This window comes from Orcinus orca, chromosome 8, assembly GCF_937001465.1.
Source record: "Orcinus orca chromosome 8, mOrcOrc1.1, whole genome shotgun sequence".
In the NCBI taxonomy this organism is placed as follows: Eukaryota; Metazoa; Chordata; class Mammalia; order Artiodactyla; family Delphinidae; genus Orcinus; species Orcinus orca.
In genome coordinates, this window is record NC_064566.1 from 81,416,896 (window position 1) to 81,437,473 (window position 20,578).

The 20,578-nt window shown below is 37.3% G+C and overlaps 1 pseudogene; it reads left to right on the top strand.

The window, feature by feature from the left end:
• Positions 1–16,132: 16,132 nt before the first annotated feature.
• On the top strand, positions 16,133–20,136 carry LOC101273228 (RNA-binding protein EWS-like; annotated as a pseudogene).
• The last annotated feature ends 442 nt before the right edge of the window (positions 20,137–20,578 follow it).

Sequence of the window (20,578 nt, forward strand, 5' to 3'; positions counted from 1 at the left end):
TATTTATTTGCTTGTTTGTATATTTATTTATTTATTTCCCACAAGGCATTTGGGATCTTAGTTCCCTGCCCAGGGTTTGAACCCGTGTCCTGTGAACTGAAAGCACGGCATCTTAACCACTGGACTGCCAGGGAAGTCCCCCTGGAAGATTTTTAATCACAGTTTCATTTCAGTATCTGTGATGGGTCAGTTCATATTATTTATTTCTTCCTGGTTCAATCTTGGAAGGTTGTACTTTTCTAAGAATGTGTCCATTTCTTCTAGGTGTCCATTTTATTGGCGTAGTAGTGTCTTATGATCTTTTATTTCTGTGGTGTCCATTGTAACTTCTCCTATTTCATGTCTAATTTTCTTGATTTGAGCCATCTCCCTTTTTTCTTGATGAGTCAGACTAAAGGTTTATCCATTTTGTTTACCTTCTCAAAGAACCAGCTTTTAGTTTCATTGATCTTTGCTATTGATTTCATTGTCTCTATTTCATTTATTTCTGATCTGATCTTTATGATTTCTTACCTACTTCTAACATTGGGCTTTGTTTGTTCTTTTCGCTGTAACTGTTTTAGGTGTAAGGCTACGTTGTTTGAGATTTTTCTTCTTTTTTGAGGTAAGTTTGTATTTTTATAAACTTCCCTCTTAGTACTGCTTTTGCTTCATCCTATATGTTTTAGATCATCGTGTATTCATTGTCATTTTTCTCTAGGTATTTTTTGCTGTCCTCTTTGATGTCTTCAGAGAACCACTGGTTATTTAGTAACATATTGCTTAGCATCCATGTGTTTCTGTTGTTTTTTTTTTTAACATCTTTATTGGAGTATAATTGCTTTACAATGGTGTGTTAGTTTCTGCCTGATGACAAAGTGAATCAGTTATACATATACATATGTTCCCATATCTCTTCCCTCTTCTGACTCCCTCCCTCCCATGCTCCCTATCCCACCCTTCTAGGTGGTCAAAAACCACCTAGCTGATCTCCCTGTGCTATGCGGCTACTTCCCACTAGCTATCTATTTTACGTTTGGTAGTGTCTATATGTCCATGCCACTCTCTCGCTTTGTCACAGCTTACCCTTCCCAGTCCCCATATCCTCAAGTCCATTCTCTAGTAGGTCTGTGTCTTTATTACCATCTTGCCCCTAGGGTTTTCATGACCCCTTTTTTTTTTCTTAGATTCCATATATATGTGTTAGCATATGGTATTTGTTTTTCTCTTTCTGGCTTACTTCACTCTGTACGACAGACTCTAGGTCCATCCACCTCACTACAAATAACTCAATTTCATTTCTTTTTATGGATGAGTAATATTCCATTGTACATATGGGCCGCATCTTCTTTATCCATTCATCTGTTGCTGGACACTTAGGTTGTTTCCATGTCCTGGCTATTGTAAATAGTGCTTCAACGAACATTGTTGTACATGTCTCTTTTTGAATTATGGTTTTCTCAGGGTATATGTCAAGTAGTGGGATGGCTGGGTCATATGGTAGTTTTATTTTTAGTTTTTTAAGGAACTTCCATGCTGTTCTTATAGTGGCTGTATCAATTTACATTCCTACCAGCAGTGCAAGAGTGTTCCCTTTTCTCCATACGCTCTCCAGGATTTATTGTTTATAGATTTTTTGAGGATGGCCATTCTGACTGGTGTGAGATGATAGCTCATGGTAGTTTTGACTTGCATTTCTCTAATGATTATTGATGTTGAGCATCCTTTCATGTGTTTGTTGGAAGTCTGTATGTCTTCTTTGGAGAAATGTCTATTTAGGTCTTCTGCCATTTTTGGATTGGGTTGTTTGTTTCTTCAATATTCAGCTGCATGAGTGCCTTATCAATTTTGGAGATTAATCCTTTGTCAGTGGCTTCATTTGCAAATATTTTCTCCCATTCTGAGGGTTGTCTTTTGGTCTTGTTTATGGTATCCTTTGCTGTGCAAAGGTTTTTAAGTTTCATTAGGTTCCATTTGTTTATTTTTGTTTTTATTTCCATTTCTCTAGGAGGTGGGTCAAAAAGGATCTTGCTGTGATTTATGTCATAGAGTGTCCTGCCTTTGTTTTCCTCTAAGAGTTTGATAGTGTCAGGCCTTATGTTTAGGTCCTTAATCCATTTTGAGTTTATTTTTGTGTATGGTGTTAGGGAGTGTTCTAATTTCATACTTCTACATGTACCTGTCCAGTTTTCCAAGCACCACTTATTGAAGTGGCAGTCTTTTCTCTACTGTATATTCTTGCCTCCTTTATCAAAGATAAGGTGACCATATGTGTGAGGGTTTATCTCTGGGCTTTCTATCCTGTTCCATTGATCTATATTTCAGTTTTTGTGCCTGTACCTTACTGTCTTGATTACTGTAGCTTTGTAGTACAGTCTGAAGTCAGGGAGCCTGATTCCTTCAGATCCGTTTTTCATTCTCAATATTGCTGTGGCTATTCGGGGTCTTTTGTGTTTCCATTCAAATTGTGAAATTTTTTGTTCTAGTTCTGTGAAAAATGCCAGTGGTAGTTTGATAGGGATTGCATTGAATCTGTAGATTGCTTTGGGTAGTAGAGTCATTTTCACAATGTTGATTCTTCCAATCCAAGAACATGGTATATCTCTCCATCAGTTGTACCATCTTAATTTTTTTCATCAGTGTCTTATAATTTTCTACATACAGGCCTTTTGTCTCCTTACATAGGTTTATTTCTAGATATTTTATTCCTTTTGTTGCAGTGGTAAATGGGAGTTTTTTCTTAATTTCACATTCAGATTTTTCATCATTAGTGTACAGGAATGCCAGAGATTTCTGTGCATTAATTTTGTATCCTGCTACTTTACCAAATTCATTGATTTGCTCTAGTAGTTTTCTGGTAGCATCTTTAGGATTCTCTTTGTATAATATCATGTCATCTGCAAACAGTGACAGCTTTACTTCTTTTCTTATTTGGATTCCTTTTATTTCTTTTTCTTCTTTGATTGCTGTGGCTTAAACTTCCAAAACTATGTTGAATAATAGTGGTGAGAGTGGGCAACCTTGTCTTGTTCATGATCTTAGGGGAAATGGTTTCAATTCTTCACCATTGAGAATGATATTGGCTGTAATTTTGTCATATATGGCCTTTATTATGTTGGGGAAAGTCCCTATATGCCTACTTTCTGCAGGGTTTTTATCATAAATGGGTGTTGAATTTTGTCAAAAGCTTTTTCTGCATTCATTGAGATTAGCATATGATTTTTCTCCTTCAATATGGTGTATCACATTGATTGATTTGCGTATATTGAAGAATCCTTGCATTCCTGGGATAAACCCTACTTGATCATGGTGTATGTTCCTTTTATGTGCTGTTGAATTCTGTTTGCTAGTATTTTGTCGAGGATTTTTGCATCTATGTTCATCAGTGATATTGGCCTGTAGTTTTCTTTCTTTGTGACATCTCTGTCTGGTTTTGGTATCAGGGTGATGGTGACCTCGTAGAATGAGTTTGGGAGTGTTCCTCCCTCTGCTATATTTTGGAAGAGTTTGAGAAGGATAGGTGTTATCCCTTCTCTAAATGTTTGATAGAATTTGCCTGTGAAGCCATCTGGTCCTGGGCTTTTGTTTGTTGGAAGATTTTTAATCACAGTTTCAATTTCAGTGCTTGTGATTGGTCTGTTCATATTTTCTATTTCTTCCTGGTTCAGTCTCAGAAGGTTGTACATTTCTAAGAATTTGTCCATTTCTTCCAGGTTTTCCATTTTAATGGCATAGAGTTGCTTGTAGTAATCTCTCACGATCCTTTGTATTTCTGCAGTGTCAGTTGTTACCTCTCCTTTTACATTTCTAATTGTATTGATTTGAGTCTTCTCCCATATTTTCTTGACGAGTCTGGGTAATAGTTTATCAATTTTGTTTATCTTCTTAAAGAACCAGCTTTTAGTTTTATTGATCTTTGCTATTGTTTCCTTCATTTCTTTTTCACTTATTTCTGATCTGACCTTTATGGTTTCTTTCCTTCTGCAAACTTTGGGGGTTTTTTTGTTCTTCTTTCTCTAATTGCTTCAGGTGTAAGGTTAGGTTGTTTACTTGAGATGTTTCTTGTTTCTTAAGGTAGGATTGTATTGGTATAAGATTCCCTCTTAGAACTGCTTTTGCTGCAACCCATAGGTTTTTGTTGTTGTTGTTGTTGTTGTTTTTTGGTACGCAGGCCTCTCACTGTTGTGGCCTCTCCCGTTGTGGAGCACAGGTTCCGGACACACAGGCTCAGCGGCCATGGCTCACAGGCCTAGCCACTCCACGGCATGTGGGATCTTCCCGGACTGGGGAACGAACCTATGTCCCCCGCATCAGCAGGCGGTCTCTCAACCACTGCCCCAGCAGGGAAGACCTCCCATATGTTTTGGGTCATTGTTTATTCATTGTCATTTATTTCTATGTATTTTTTGATTTCCCCTTTGATTTCTTCAGTGATCTCTTCATTATTAAGTAGTGTATTGTTTAGCCTCCATGTGTTTGTATTTTTTATAGATTTTTTCCTGTAATTGATATCTAGTCTCATAGCATGGTGGTCGGAAAAGATACTTGATATGATTTCAATTTTCTTAAATTTACCAAGGCTTGATTTGTGACCCAAGATATGATCTATCATGGAGAATGTTCCATGAGCACTTGAGAAGAAAGTGTTTTCTGTTGTTTTTGGATGGAATGTCTTATAAATATCAATTAAGTCCATCTTGTTTAATGTATCATTTAAAGCTTGTGTTTCCTTATTTATTTTCATTTTGGATGATCTGTCCATTGGTGAAAGTGGGGTGTTAAATTCCCCTGCTATGATTGTGTTACTGTTGATTTCTCCTTTTATGGCTGTTAGTATTTGCCTTATGTATTGAGGTGCTTCTATGTTGGGTGCATAAATATTTACAATTTTTATATCTTCTTCTTGCATCAATCCCTTGATCATTATCTAGTGTCCTACTTTGTCTCTTGTAATAGTCTTTATTTTTAAGTCTATTTTGTCTGATATGAGAATTGATACTCCAGCTTTCTTTTGATTTCCATTTCCATGGAATATCTTTTTCCATCCCCTCACTTTCAGTCTGTATGTGTCCCTAAGTCTGAAGTGGGTCTCTTGTAGACAGCATATATATGGGTCCTGTTTCTGTATCAATTTATCCAGTCTAAGTCTTTTGGTTGGAGTATTTAATCCACTTACATTTAAGGTAATTATCGATATGTATGTTCCTATTCCCATTTTCTTAATTGTTTTGGGTTTGTTATTGTAGGTGTTTTCCTTCTCTTGTGTTTACTGCCTAGAGAAAATCCTTTAGCATTTGTTGTAAAGCTGGTTTGGTGGTGCTGAATTCTCTTAGCTTTTGCTTGTCTGTAAAGCCTTTAATTTCTCCATCAAATCTGAATGAGATCCTTGGTGGGTAGAGTAATCTTGGGTGTAGGTTTTTCTCCTTCATCATTTTAAATATGTCCTGCCACCCCCTTCTAGCTTGCAGAGTTTATGCTGAAAGATCAGCTGTTAACCTTATGGGAATTCCCTTGTGTTTTATTTGTTGTTTTTCCTTTGCTGTTTTTAATATGTTTTCTTTGTATTCAATTTTTGATAGTTTGATTACTATGTTTCTTGGCGTGTTTCTCCTTGGATTTATCCTGTATGGGACTCTCTGTGCTTCCTGGACTTGATTAACTATTTCCTTTCCCATGTTAGGGAAGTTCTCAACTATAATCTTTTCAAATATTTTCTCAGTCCCTTTCTTTTCCTCTTCTTCTTCTAGGAACCCTATAATTTGAATGTTGATGCATTTAATGTTGTCCCAGTTGTCTCTAAGAGTGTCCTCAGTTCTTTTCATTCTTTTTCCTTTATTATGCCCTGCAGTATTTATTTCCACTATTTTATCTTCCAGGTCACTTATCTGTTCTTCTGCCTCAGTTATTCTGCTATTGATCCCCTCTAGAGAATTTTTAATTTCATTTATTTTGTTGTTCATCATTTTTTGTTTGCTGTTTCATTATTCTAAGTCCTTGCTAAACATTTCTTATATTTTCTCTATTCTATTTCCAAGATTTTGGATCATCTTTACTATCATTATTCTGAATTTTTTTTCAGGTAGACTGCCTATTTCCTCTTCATTTGTTAGGTCTCATGGGTTTTTACCTTGCTCCTTAATCTGCTGTGTGTTTTTCTGTCTTCTCATTTTGCTTAACTTACTGTGTTTTGGGTCTCCTTTTTGCAGGCTGCAAGTTCGTAGTTCCTGTTGTTTTTGATGTCTGTCCCCAGTGGGTTGGTTTAGTGGGTTGTGTAGGTTTCCTGGTAGAGGGGACTAGTGCCTGTGTTATGGGGGATGGGGCTGGATCTTGTCTTTCTGGTGGGCAGGTCCACGTCTGGTGGTGTGTTTTGGTATGTCTGTGGCCTTATTATGATTTTCAGGAAGCCTCTCTGCTAACAGATGTGTTTGTGCTCCTGTCTTGCTAGTTTTTTTGGCCAGTGTGTATAGCAGTGTAGCTTGCTGGTCATTGAGTGGAGGTGGGTCTTGGCGTTGAGCTGGAGATCTCTTAGTGATTTTTGCCATTTGTTATTACATGGAGCTGGGAGGTCTCTTGTGGAGCAGTGTCCTGAAGTTGTCTCTCGCACCTCAGAGGCACAGCACTGACCCCTGGCTGGAGCACCAAGAGCCTTTCATCCACACAGCTCAGAATAAAAGGGAGAAAAAATAGAAAGTAAGAAAAAAAGAGAATAAAACAAAATAAAGTAAAATAAAATAAAGTTTTTAAAGTAAAAATAATTATTAAGAAAAAAAATTTTAATAAAAAAAAAAAAGGGCAGACAGAACCCTAGGACTAATGGTAAAAGGCAAAATCACACAGAGAAGCATACATATACACACTCGGAAAAAGAGGAAAACAGGAAAAAAAGAACTATACATTTGCTCCCAAAGTCCACCTCCTCAATTTGGGATGATTTGTTGTCTATTCAGGTATTCCACAGATGCAGGGTATATCAAGTTGATTGTGGAGCTTTAATCCATTGCTCCTGAGGTTGCTGGGAGAGTTATCCCCTTCTCTTCTTTGTTTTCACAGCTCTTGGGGTTCAGCTTTGGTTTTGGACCTGCTTCTGCATGTATGTTGCCTGAGGGTGTCTGTTCTTCGTTCAGACAGGACTGGGCTAAAGGAGCAGCTGATTCGGGGGGCTCTGGTTCACTCAGGCAAGGCGGAGGGTGTGGTACAGATGTGGGGCGAGCCTGCGGTGTCAGAGGCCAACGTGATGTTGCAACAGCCTGAGGCGCACCATGAGATCTCCTGGGGAAGTTGTCCCTGTATCAGGGGACTCTGGCAGTGGCGGGCTGCACAGGCTATCAGGAGGGGTGGTGTGGATAGTGACCTGTGTTTGCTCACAGGCTTCTTGTTGGTGGCAGGAGCAGCCTTAGCGTGCCATGCTTGTGTCTGGTGTCCTTTCTGATAGCCATGGCTCACGGCCCTCTCTGGAGTTCTTTTAAGCTGTGCTGTTAATCCCCTCTCCTTGCGCACCAGGAAACAAAGGGGGAAGAAAAAGTCTCTTGCCTTTTAGGCAGCTCCAGACATTTTCTTGGACTCCTTACTGGCTAGCTGTGTGCACTAGCCCCCTTCAGGCTGTGTTCACGCCATCAAACCCAGTCCTCTCCCTGGGATCCAAGGGAAGCCCGAGCCTCAGCTCCCAGCCCCCACCAGTCCTGCCGGGTGAGCAGACAAGCCTCTCGGGCTGGTGAGTGCTGCTCGGCACCGATCCTCTGTGCGGGAATCTCTCCACTTTGACCTCTGCACCCCTGCTGCTGCGCTCTCCTCCATGGCTCCGAAGCTTCCCCCCTCCACCACCCAGAGTCTCCATCCACGAAGGGGCTTCCTAGTGTGTGGAAAACTTTCCTCCTTCACAGCTCCCTCCCACTGGTGCAGGTCCCATCCTTATTCCTTTATCTCTGTTTTTTCTTTTGCCCTACCCAAGTACGTGGGGAGTTTCTTGCCTTTGGGGAGGTCTGAGGTCTTTTGCCAGCATTCAGTAGGTGTTCTATAGGAGCAGTTCCACATGTAGATGTATTTCCGATGTATTTGTGGGGAGGAAGGTGATCTCCACATCTTACTCTTCCACCATCTTTAAGCTCTCGTGTTTGTGTTTTTAAATGTTTTTTTTTTTCCTGTAATTGATTTCTAATATCATAGTGTTGTGGTTGGAAAAGATGCTTGATATGATTCCAACTTTCTTAAATTTACTGAGGTTTGATTTGTGACCCAAGATGTGATCTATCCTGGAGAATGTTCCATATGCACCTGAGGAGAAAGTGTATTTTGCTGCTTTCAGACTAAAAACATTTCCTCTAAGATCAGGAACAAGACAAGGCTATCCACTTTTGTCACTATTATTCAACATAGTTTGGAAATCCTAGCCACAGAAATCAGAGAAGAAAAAGAAATAAAAGGAATCCAACTTGGATAAAAAGTAAAACTGTCACTATTTGCAGATGACATGATACTATACATAGAAAATCCTAAAGATGTTACCAGAAAACTACTAGAGCTCATCAAAGAATTTGGTAAAGTTGCAGGATACAAAATTAATACACAGGGTTTCCCTGGTGGCGCAGTGGTTGAGAGTCCGCCTGCCGATGCAGGGGACATGGGTTCGTGCCCCAGTCCGGGAAGATCCCACATGCCGTGGAGTGGCTGGGCCTGTGAGCCATGGCTGCTGAGTCTGCCCATCTGGAGCCTGTGCTCCGCAGTGGGCGAGGGCATAGCAGTGAGAGGCCCGCGTACCTCAAAAAAACACACACACAAAAAAAAAAAAAAAAAAAAAATTAATACACAGAAATCTCTTGCATTCGTACACACTAACAATGAAATATCAGAAAGAGAAATTAAGGAGACAATCCCATTTACCATTGCAACAAAAGCAATAAAATACCTAGGAATAAACCTACCTAAGGAGGCAAAAGATCTATACTCAGTAAACTATAAGATACTGATGAAAGAAATAAAAATGACACAAACAAATGATGAAGACATATACTAGGTCCATGGATTGGAACAATCAATATTGTCACAATGACTGTATTACCCAAAATAATCTACAGATTCAATGCAATTCTTATCAAATTACCAATGGCATTTTTCACAGAATTAGAGAAAAATTTACAATTTGTATGGAAACACAAAAGACCCCGAATAGTCGATGCAATCTTGAGAAAGTAAAATGGATTTGGAGGAATCAGGCTCCCTGACTTCGGACTATACTACAAAGAAACAGTCATCAAAATAGTATAGTACTGGCACAAAAGCAGAAATATAGATCAATGGAACTTGATAGAAAGTCCAGAGATAAACCCATGCACCTATGGTCAGCTAATCTATGGCAAAGGAGATAAGAATGTACAATGGAGAAACAACAGTCTCTTCAATAAGTGGTGCTGGGAAAACTGGACAGCTACATGTAAAAAAATGAAATTAGAATACTCCCTAACACCATTCACAAAAGTAAACTCAAAATGGATTAAAGACCTAAATATAAGGCCAGATACTATAAAACTCTTAGAGGATAAAATAGGCAGAACACTCTGACATAAATTACAGCAAGATCTTTTTTGATCCACCTCCTAGAGTAATGAAAAGAAAAAGAAAAAGAAACAAATGGGACCTAATGAAATGTAAAAGCTTCAGTACAGTAAAGAAAACCATAAACAAAACAAAAAGACAACCCTCAGAATTGGAGAAAATATTTTCAAATGAAGTAACAAAAAAGGGATTAATCTCCTAAATATACAAACAGCTCAAGTGGTTCAATATCAAAAAATCAAACAACCCAATCAAAAAATGGGCAGAAGATCTAAATAGACATTTCTCCAAAGAAGACATACAGATGGTCAAGAGGTACAGAAAAGATACTCTACATTACTAATTATTAGGGAAATGCAAATCAAGACTAAATGATATATCACCTCACACCTCTCAGAATGGCCATCACCAAACAATCTACAAACAATAAATGCTAGAGTAGGTGTGGAGAAAGGGAACCCTCATGCACTGTTGGTGAGAATGTAAATTGGTATAGCCACTATGGAGAACAGCATGGAGTTTCCTTAAAAACTAAAAATGGAGCTACCATAGGATCCAACAATCCCACTCCTGTGCATATATCGAGAGAAAATCATAATTCAAAAAGATACATGCACCTTATGCTCATTGAAGCACTATTTTCAATAGCCAGAACATGGGAGCAACATAAACATCCATCAACAGAAGAAAGGATAATGAAAAGGTGGTACGTATATACAACTGAATATTACTCAGCCATAAAAAAGAATTAAAGAATGCCTTTTGCAGCAACATGGATGGACCTAGAGATTGTTATACTGAATCAAGTAAGTTGGATAAAGAAAGACAAATATCATACAATATGCTTATAAGTGGAATCTAAAGAAAAACATAGAAATGAACTTATCTACAAAACAGAAATAGAGTAATCATAATAAATTATGGTTACCAGGGCATAAGAGGAGGAGAGGGATTAATGGGGAGATTGGGATTGACATATACACACTATTATATATAAAATAGACAACTAATAAGGACTTACAGTATAGCACAGGGAACTCTACTCAGTACTCTGCAATGGCCTATATGGGAAAAGAATCTAAAAAAGAGTGGATATATGTATATGTATAACTGATTCACTTTGCTGTACACTGGAAACTAACACAACATTGTAAATCAACTATACTCCACTAAAAGTTTTGGAAAAAAATTACATAAATGTTCATAGCAGCATTTCTAACAATGGCCAAAAAGTTGAACCAATGCATTAACTAATTTACAGATAAACAACATGTAGTATATACATACAAATGACTATCATTTGGCCATAAAAGAAATAAAGTAGTGATATATGCCAAAACATGGATAAACCTTTAAAACATTATACTAGGTGAAATAAGCCAGTCACTAAAGACCACGTATTCTATGTCATTTGTATGAAATGTCCAGAATAAGCAAATGTATAAAGAGAACATGTATTAGTAGTTGCCTGTGCCTGGAGGATTTGGGCAAGAAATGGGGAGAGAAAGCTAATGGCTATCAGGTTTCTTTTTAATGTTTATTAAAATTTCCTAAAATTGGTTAGGATGCTGCTTGCAGAACTCTGAACATACTAAAAAACATTGAATTATATACTTGAAATGAGTTAATTTTATGTCATATAAATTATATCTCAATAAAGTTGTTTTTAAAAAATGACATTGGTCCAGCAACCTCAATTTCTTCTATTTTCCCAGTAAAATACACATGAACACAGAGAAAAGTATAAAAACAATAAATGAAGGCCAAACAGTTGCCAAAAATTAAGGAACAATAGCTAGTAATTGAAATTAGAGAGGTATTATATTTAAAAAAAATACACAGTTGCTCAGCCAAGTATAAAATAGCAGAAGTGGCTCACCACTGCCTTCCCTCCCATAAATAGGTAGACATACCCTTCATCTTTTTTCAATTATTTGAACAACTGGTTGAAAATGTAATTTTGGGTAAGCTTTGAAACTGAGTAACTATCCTGCCCTATAGATATTTGATTTACTAATCATTTTTTAGTCTTTCATCAATATTTTTCTTTTTACTTTCATTAGGAGACAGAGACTGAGAAAACAAGCCAGGATGGATTTAGAGAGGAAGTTTTGGTGGATAATTATAACTTGGGAGCTGTAAAAATCATCCTTAAGAGCAGGAGGTTTGGGTTTCCCTGGTGGCACAGCGGTTGAGAGTCCGCCTGCCAATGCAGGGGACACGGGTTTGTACCCCGGTCCGGGAGGATCCCACATGCTGCAGAGCGGCTGGGCCCGTGGGCCATAGCCACTGGGCCTGCGTGTCTGGAGCCTGTGCTCCACAACGGGAGAGGCCACAGCAGTGAGAGGCCCACGTACCACAAAAAAAAAAAAAAAAAAAAAAAAAAAAAGTAGGAGGTTAGAGTCTCATTATTTCTCATGAGTTGCATCTATTTAGGATAAAAGAAGTTCAGAAAATGAGACTAGAAAGTGTAAAATCTCAGATCACATGGATTAAATTTTGCTAGATATAAAAATTGGACTAGGAGCTTTGCAAATGAAACTGCCATCCTGCTGTGAATATGAAAAAATAATTCAGACAGCATCCACATTGCCAAAGAGTGGAGTCAAAATCTATGCTTTAGTCAAATGGACAAATTCAATTTCTTATTAACAAAGAAAACTCTAGGGTCATCTCAGTTCTCACAGTTAAATGTTACACTCTTGTGAGATTAAAAAATAGATATAAATACTAGAACAGTTGACTATCTCAGAGAGCCTCTGTTCCGTTTAATAACATTTAAAGAAAATAATAACCAGTTTACAAGAAACAGAGGAATATAAGTTTAAACTTTGCTCCCCAGTGGTTTATCTCCTCCAATTCTTTTCTTTTTAAGTAGCATTCAGCAATATACTAATTTAAAGACCACATTAGTTAATATAAGGGACAATAATGTCATATATTCTTAAATTATTGTTTTTAGTCACTTTTGATTGGAAAAATCAGTAAAGTTATGTATTACTATAACTGGAAGTAATTTTAGTGTTTTTGTGGCTAAAGTACCCATTGACAGAAAATTAACTGTGTAAATTATACTTAGTAATGTCAAGTATACAAAAAATACTTGTATAAATGTCAAATAACACAGGCTAAGAAAGATGGTTTAAATCCCAATACAGTATTTTTCTACATCTACTCTCACTTAAATTAAGATTGGGTAAGATTGGTACTTGGCCCATAGTAGTGCTCAATAAATACATGTTGAATATTGAAAACATTTGAAATGTTCTAGGGGATATTGCTTATTTTAAGAATTATTTGGTAAATCTCTTTAAGTAAAAATTAGTGGTAACACTCTAATGCTTTTTCCTTATAAATTCAACAATATCATTTGAGTTTTCTTTCAATGTGGTACACATTGTAGTACATGTTGTTTATTCTCTACATGTTGAATGTAAACAGAAAACAAAACAAAACAAAATCCATATGCATGCTACTTCACTCATGTGTTCGAGAATCATTTACCAGAGACATGTTCTCTTTCTAACATAACTAGTTACACAAGCAGTAGTAGTACAGACAGCCATTCCTTAGGACTTATGCAGTCCTATTGGGGCACTGCCTTAGCTTAGTCAGGTGCAGATTCTTCTGTTGTCGTATAGAAAGCTTAGCCTGATGTCTGTATGTTTCTGGGCAATAAAAGTGCTCATTTAAATGTGTGGCCAGTAGACAGCTCTAGAAACAGAGGAGACTAAATCCAGCTCTAGGCTCAGAGCCCACTCTGAAAATCAGATAACCAGTGAATGTGTCCTGGCAGTCCTTTCAATAACTTTAGCTGCTCCTTCAGGATAAGGATAATATTTTTCAAACATATGTTTACTGGCCTTCAAGGGCAGTTCCCTCTACATTTCCAAGAAATATCATGCTTTCACTTGAGCTAAAGAAAAGCCTATATACTGTGGCTAAAACTTATGCAACATTTCTAATATTCTGGACATTGTTCTAAGCAATTTTTAAATATTAGCTCAGTTAATTTTCACAACAACACTGTGAGGTAAGTGCTATTAATGTTACTCTCATCTTAGGGATGAAAAAAAGCAGAGCATAGAGAGGCATAACTTTTTGCATTTGAATCCAGAACTTCTGGGTTGCAGCCTCCATGTGATAAACTACCTTGTTTTCCTGTTGTAGCCTTACCTGTCTACCAATCTTGCATGCAAAGTGGTGGTGGAAGTGCACTGAAGTGCCGATAGACGGCAAGCCAGATTGAAGTTCAACAAGTATCCTTCTGCAACAGTTTGACCTGGCACACCAAAAATAAATTGTGGGAGGATGTGCATTTTAGCCAGTTCTTTTTGACTTTTCCTAGTTGCAGAAACAAAAAGCAATATTGCTTTTTTTTTTCTATAAGTTGAGAAAACAAGGGGAAAATCTATATCTCATATCTCATTTTGGCACACTTTTTAATACTTTCTACTTACTCCAAAATTAAAAAAACATAAAAATGTAGAAGTCATTTGTCAGGTGATTATAGTAATGCAGCTTTTCCTTTATTTTTATTCTTCTCTTGTTTGTCTTCAAAATCTAATTTTTTATGACATTGACAACCCCCCAACTCTCTTTCTTTCTCCAAAATGAAGATTTTCTAGCACTTTCAAGTGTCTTTTGTATAGATATTTTAAATATTTTCAAAATAATATTTTGAATTATATATTTTAAAAGTCTGGAACTCAATGAAAAAACTCTTTAGAGCTCACATTTGTAGTTTATGTGTGAGAGAAATGTGTAAACATATTTAGTATACAAGTTTAATTATGTGAATAATTCTTACCCATTATTTCGGGTGCCTGGAATAAATAATGCTGAAGTCCCAATATAAATAAGAAAACTAAAAATATTGGAGTTAAATATGTTTAAAACATCAGATTTATTTCCTATACCTGATCTATCCTGATAATATATAACTAGAATATGTGATAAAGAAGTACATAGTTTGGATTTAGGTTGAATCTTAATCTCCTTTGTTTCTGATATATCTTGTCTTACCAGGATATAACTGTAAACTTGATTCCAAGAAGTGGCAAAAGTATGAGAAATTTAAAAATTCATTATATTTTTTTTAGTATGCAACTGATTAACCAAATATCCTAGTAGCCACCATCAGACCAATACATAAGAACCAACGATTTTAGTTACCATTTAGGGAGACCCATCTCAAATAGCATTTCCAAACTCAGAATCTTAGAGTAGAGAAGCAACCCTAAAGTTCTATGAAACAATCTTACCTCAAAGACTAGGCAAGGGATGTATTCTCTATAGTGTTGAAGAGTTCATCTTAAGCATACCTGATCCTGCAGAGATAATTGGAGTATTCTAGAAACCTGTTGGTAAAGGTTGAGGGAATCCCATAGCTCTACAGACTCCTTTAGCATTTCCAGGACCTCATTTCCTCCCATGATTTATGAGAACAATATCCTTTTGAAAAGCAGAAGTCCTGGCTGTATACTCTGGAATGCAATGTCATTTCACGTTTCAATGCTATTGTCTAGAAAATGCATGGAAGCAACTGAAACTCTTTTCCTAAATAGTTTGTTACATGCTGCATGTAGTTATAGATAATTATTTGTCTCTGACCAGAAAATAGTAAATAGAATCTAGTAAAGAAGTGTGGTCAAAATTTCCAATATTATATAGAAAGGGATAAAGTTTGATATAAGTAAGGTACCAGGTGATTTCCATTATATAGAAGCAAAAAGTAAAAAACAAAACTAATTTTTTTTAAGTCAAGGTGATCTTTATTAGCTATGCTACTTAACACTTCTGGTTCTTAACCCCTTCATTTGTTAAATGGGGATATAATGCTTATCATATGGGATATGTGGAAACAGAACAAAAAAAATCTGTACAACATCTGTCAAATAGTATAGTCCAATAAAAATAATTTCCAATATTGTTATATCATCTGGTTATTATATCTACTGCTCTGTGAAGTTAGTACAACAGATTTTTTGAATGTAATATTTAAGCATAACGTACATAATTTTCACACACTAAACAATTTACCCAGGATAAGAAACAGAACAGTTCTATCATCCTGGAAATGTCCCCCACCCATGTCCTCTTCTAATCATAAATTACATCCTCCACAAGGGTACCCCCATCATGATTTCTAATATAGTGGTGAGTTTTGCCTGTTTTTGAACTTGATAACTACTTTCTAAATCCTTAAATCTGTCAGTATGTTACATCACCAATTGGACTTTACACATGTGTCTAATTTAAGAACTTTAAGATGGATGGAGTTAGTGAGCTAGGTTATTCAGATGGGCTCAATTGATCACATGGGTCTTTAAAAGCAGAGAAACTTTTCTGGCTACAGTGGGTGAAAGAAAGAGAGAAGGAGAAAGAGACAGACAGAGAGAAAGAAAATCAGAGAGATAGAGAAAAGGAGAGACAGAGACAAAGAGGGACAGAGATACAGGCAAAGAGAGGCAGAGAGATGACAGAAAGGCACAAAGAGAGAGAGACAGGCCAAGAGAGAAAGAGAGAGAGAGAGAGAGAGAGAGAGAGAGAGAGAGAAATAATGAAGGAAGAAGGGTGAGAGAATCCAACATTCCTGGCGTTAATGGAGGGCTTGGCCATGACTCGAGGAATGCAGGACTCTTCTAGAAGTTGGGAATGGCTTCAGAACGGACTCTAACCTAGAAAGTGCTGAAAGGAACATAAGACACCTCTATTTTAGCTCACTGAGACCTGATGAGGCTTTTTATTTAAAGAATTGTAAGATAACAAATTTGTGTTGTTTTAAGACACTAAGTTTAAGGTAGTTTATTACAGCAGCAATAGGATACAATACAGGTATATTCCTAGGGCTGGAATTGCTGAGACATACGGTAAACTTACACTCGATTGAAAACTGTCAAACATCTTCCTATGTGGTTTTATCAGTTTATACTTCTACTAAGAGTACATGAGAATTCTAGTTCCTCCACATCTTCCTCAACATTTGGAATTTTCTTTTGTCATTTCCACTCTTCTAGTAAAATTATATGTACTGTGATTCTATTTTGCATTTCTCCAATAATAAGTGAAGTCAAATACTTTTCATGTTTATGGGGCAAGTGGACATCCTATCTTGTGATGTGACTGGCAAGTCTCTCACCTATTTTTAAATGTCTTTGCCTTACCTAATTCTGAGAGATTTTAAAAAATATTTAAGGTATGAGTCATTTTTCAGACATAGTATCACCAATATCTTCACATGTTCTTCTAGTTTGTCCATCCATCTTCCACTGTATTACTGGCTGATGAAGACAAAACAAAAGATTTATATGTTCTTAACCTCTTTATGTACTGTTTAAGGGAGCTTTTCCTATTCCAAGATCATAAAGATTTTCTCCTACGATTTTTTTGTAAATCCTTTAGTTTTTGCCTTTTATATTTAGACATGCAATCTGTCCTTAAGACAAAAGCTTTAAATCTCCTGTTACAAATGAGAAAGGCCAAGTGACGTATGGAGATTTAAACATCAAATAGAAAATGAAAGAAGAGATTAAATTTTGGTTTTCTGCAATGCTTATCTACAAACATTGCTTTAACTACTGACTTCGTGAAGTCTTTCCTGATACTCCAAAATCAAATTGATCTTTCCCTTTCATAGCCCCAGCATTTCTCCACACCACTCATGAAATGCACTTTTAACAATTGTAGTTATTGTATACATCTGTACTTTTTGCTTAGTTATTGTATACATCTGTACTTTTTGTATACATCTGTACTTTTTGTAGTTATTGTATACATCTGTACTTTTTGTTAGACCCTGTGATCAACGGCTGCTTCATTATTCATCTTTCTGCATATCACAGAGTTAGACCTGCATAAAACTGGTGGTGCTCATTACATGGTTGTTAAAAGAAAGGAAGAATAACCATTAATTTCTCTGTTTTACACCTATAGCTTGCATGGCAACAATACTTGCTATATGACTCAAAAAACTATATGACATGAAAAAACATTAAAAACAACAGTCTTCTGGCATAAAAAAAAATCTGAGAAAACAAAAAAATTTTTTTTCATAGAAAGACATTTTATTTTAAATATAGCTGTGTGTACATGTTAGTCCTGAATTCCCAGTCTATCCTTTCTCCCTGCCCTTCCCCCTGGTAATTATAAGTTCATTCTCTAAAAGTATTGACCATAACAGAGCTGCATTTCAGAGATCCTATAAAAAAGACAAGCAAGGAAAAGGAATCCCAATAACCAATAGAGTTATTATACAGTTGGCTTCTTGAAGCTCCAAGCTGATCAGATCAAGTCAGAGTGGTGCAAGTATCTAGCCCACTCTGTCTCACATACATAAAGTTGTTCAAGATGGTATGTATCTCAGACTACCACTTGGGTCCCAGATCTTGTCATACATGACAAGACAGTATATAGATCATGAGGATAGTAACTACTTAAATGCCAAAGCAATACTTTATGTACCACTAATTTTTGACTATTGAATACCTGATCAGTAATACATAATTGCATTCCAGTTAGTGGTAGCTAAGAAAGCTCGCACCCTAACCTAACATAACCGAAATTTAGAATTCACCTCATGTAAACACAGCTTTGCTCTGCTTTTTGACTTCATACTTCCAGATACTCTTACTTCTAGCCAGTGGTCAAGCAGATCTGTGTCCTTGGAATTTTGGGTAGGAACATATGGATAATTAAAAAATTCATTCCCATTCTCTAAGAATAAAATTCTATCACATGTTCTTCTTTAGCTGGGTCAGGAGGAATTTTTTAGTACTCAAAAAAAGTTGTGTTAGTAAGATAAAGTGTGATTGTAATACATTTGATTAAATCAAAAGAGCATATGTACAATATCCTAGGAGAAAATAATAGAAGTGGTTGCAACCACAAAGAGCTACATTATTGTTTCTTAAATGCATGTTAGAAGACTGCATTACAATGCAAGATCAAGTTTGATTTTTATCTAATGAACCTGAGCTTTCTGCCAGTATGAGTCATATCAGCAGCACACCTGAATGAACAATGTATGACCACATCAGTTTCTGATAGATTAGTAGGCAATGGGGATACTCAGGCTTGATTAAGCTGGGTGATTGCAAATTCATGTTCTTGATATCTTAAACTCTATTTCTTATAGGAAAATCACTGTACTTAAGAAAAGAATGAGATAGTATTTTAATTAAGTGCTCAAAACAGCTAATTTACAGCTAAAGCTTAATATATTCCATGGAGATTTTTGCTTATATATTTACTTCTCAATAATACCCCCAAAGCAATGTGTTTCAAAGTGGTTACTTAGTGCAGGTAAAGCACAGTAATTCATATCTTAAAAAGTAAAAGCATAATACTGTTCAAGATCTATTTTAGCCTAAAGACGTGGTGAACCTTTAGATATTTATCCTAGTCTGGACAACTATTTTGATTTTTCACTATGATTTTTGTTGAGATTTTTCAGTTGTTGTAACCACAGAACACTGATAATTCTTTGAAACCTAAATCCAGGAGAGAACCAGAGCATGAGTGGCCCTGATAACCAAGGCAGTGGAAGAGGAGGATTTGATCCTGGAAGCATGAACACAGGTGGATGGGGAAGAGGACATGGTGGAATGGGCACTGAAGAGCCAGGTGGCTTCAATAAGCCTGATGGACCCATAGATGAAGGACCAGATCTTGATTTAGGCCCACCTGCAGATCCAGATGAAGACTCTGACAACAGTGCAATTTATGTGCAGGAATTAAATGACAGTGTGACTCTAGATGATCTGGCAGACTTCTTTAAGGAGTGTGGAGTTGTTAAGGTGAACAAGAGGACTGGACAACCCATGATTCATATATACTTGGACAAGGAAACAGGAAAGGCCAAAGGTGATGCTACAGTGTCCTATGAAGACCCACCAACTGCCAATACTGCTGTCGAGTGGTTTGATGGGAAGGATTTTTCAAGGGAGCAAACTTAAAATTTCTCTGGCTTGGAAGAAGCCTCCAATGAACAGCATGCAGGGAGGAATGCAGCCATCCCGTGAGGGCAGAGGGATGGCGCCACATCTCCGAGGAGGTCCAAGGGACCCGGGAGGTCCTAGAGGACCCATGGGTTACATGGGAGGCTGAGGAGGAGACAGAGGAGGCTTCCCACCAAGAGGGCCCTGCAGTTCCCAAAGGAACCTGTCTGGAGGAAGAAAGGTCCAGCACCAAGCTGGAGACTGGCAGTGCCCCAATCAGGGGTGTGTAAAGCAGAACTTCACCTGTAGAACAGAGTGCAACCAGTGTAAGGCCCCAAAGCCTGAAGGCTTTCTCCCACCACCTTTCCCACCCCCGGGCAGTGACCATGGCAGAGGTGGCCCTGGTAGCATGCTGAGAGCACGAGGTGGCCTCATGGACCATAGTGGTTCTAGTGGAATGTTCAGAGGTGGCTGTGGTGGAGACAGAGGTGGCTTCTGTGATGGCCAGGGCATGGACAAAGGGTGGCTTTTGTGGAGGAAGACAAGGTGGCCTAGGGGACACCCTGGACCTTTGATGGAACAGATGGGAGGAATAAGAGGCAGGAGTGAAGAACATGGGAAAATGGATAAAAGTGAGCATCATCAGGAATGCAGAGACTGACCCTACTAGATGCAGAGACCCCACGGAGCTGCATTGACTACCAGATTTATTTACTTTTTATACTTTCTTTCTTTCTTTCTTTATTGGAGTATAGTTGCTTTACAATGTTGTATTAGTTTCTGTTGTACAACAAAGTGAATCAGCTATATATATACATATATCCCCTACCTCTTGGACGTCCCTAATGCCCCCCTATCCCATCCATCTAGGTCACCACAGAGCACCAAGATGAGCTCCCTGCACAAATGTTTAAATTTATAATTCCATATTTATAATGTTGGTCACACATTATGATTATTCCTTGTCTGTTCTTTAGTATTTTCACCATTTGTGAAGAAACAAACAACGTAAATGGTAGTGTGCCAAGTTTTTTTTTTCCTTCTTTGAAAGGTGGTTGTTTAAGACCAAACAATGGGAACCCCTTACAAATGTGCTCAGTGTCATTGTAGAG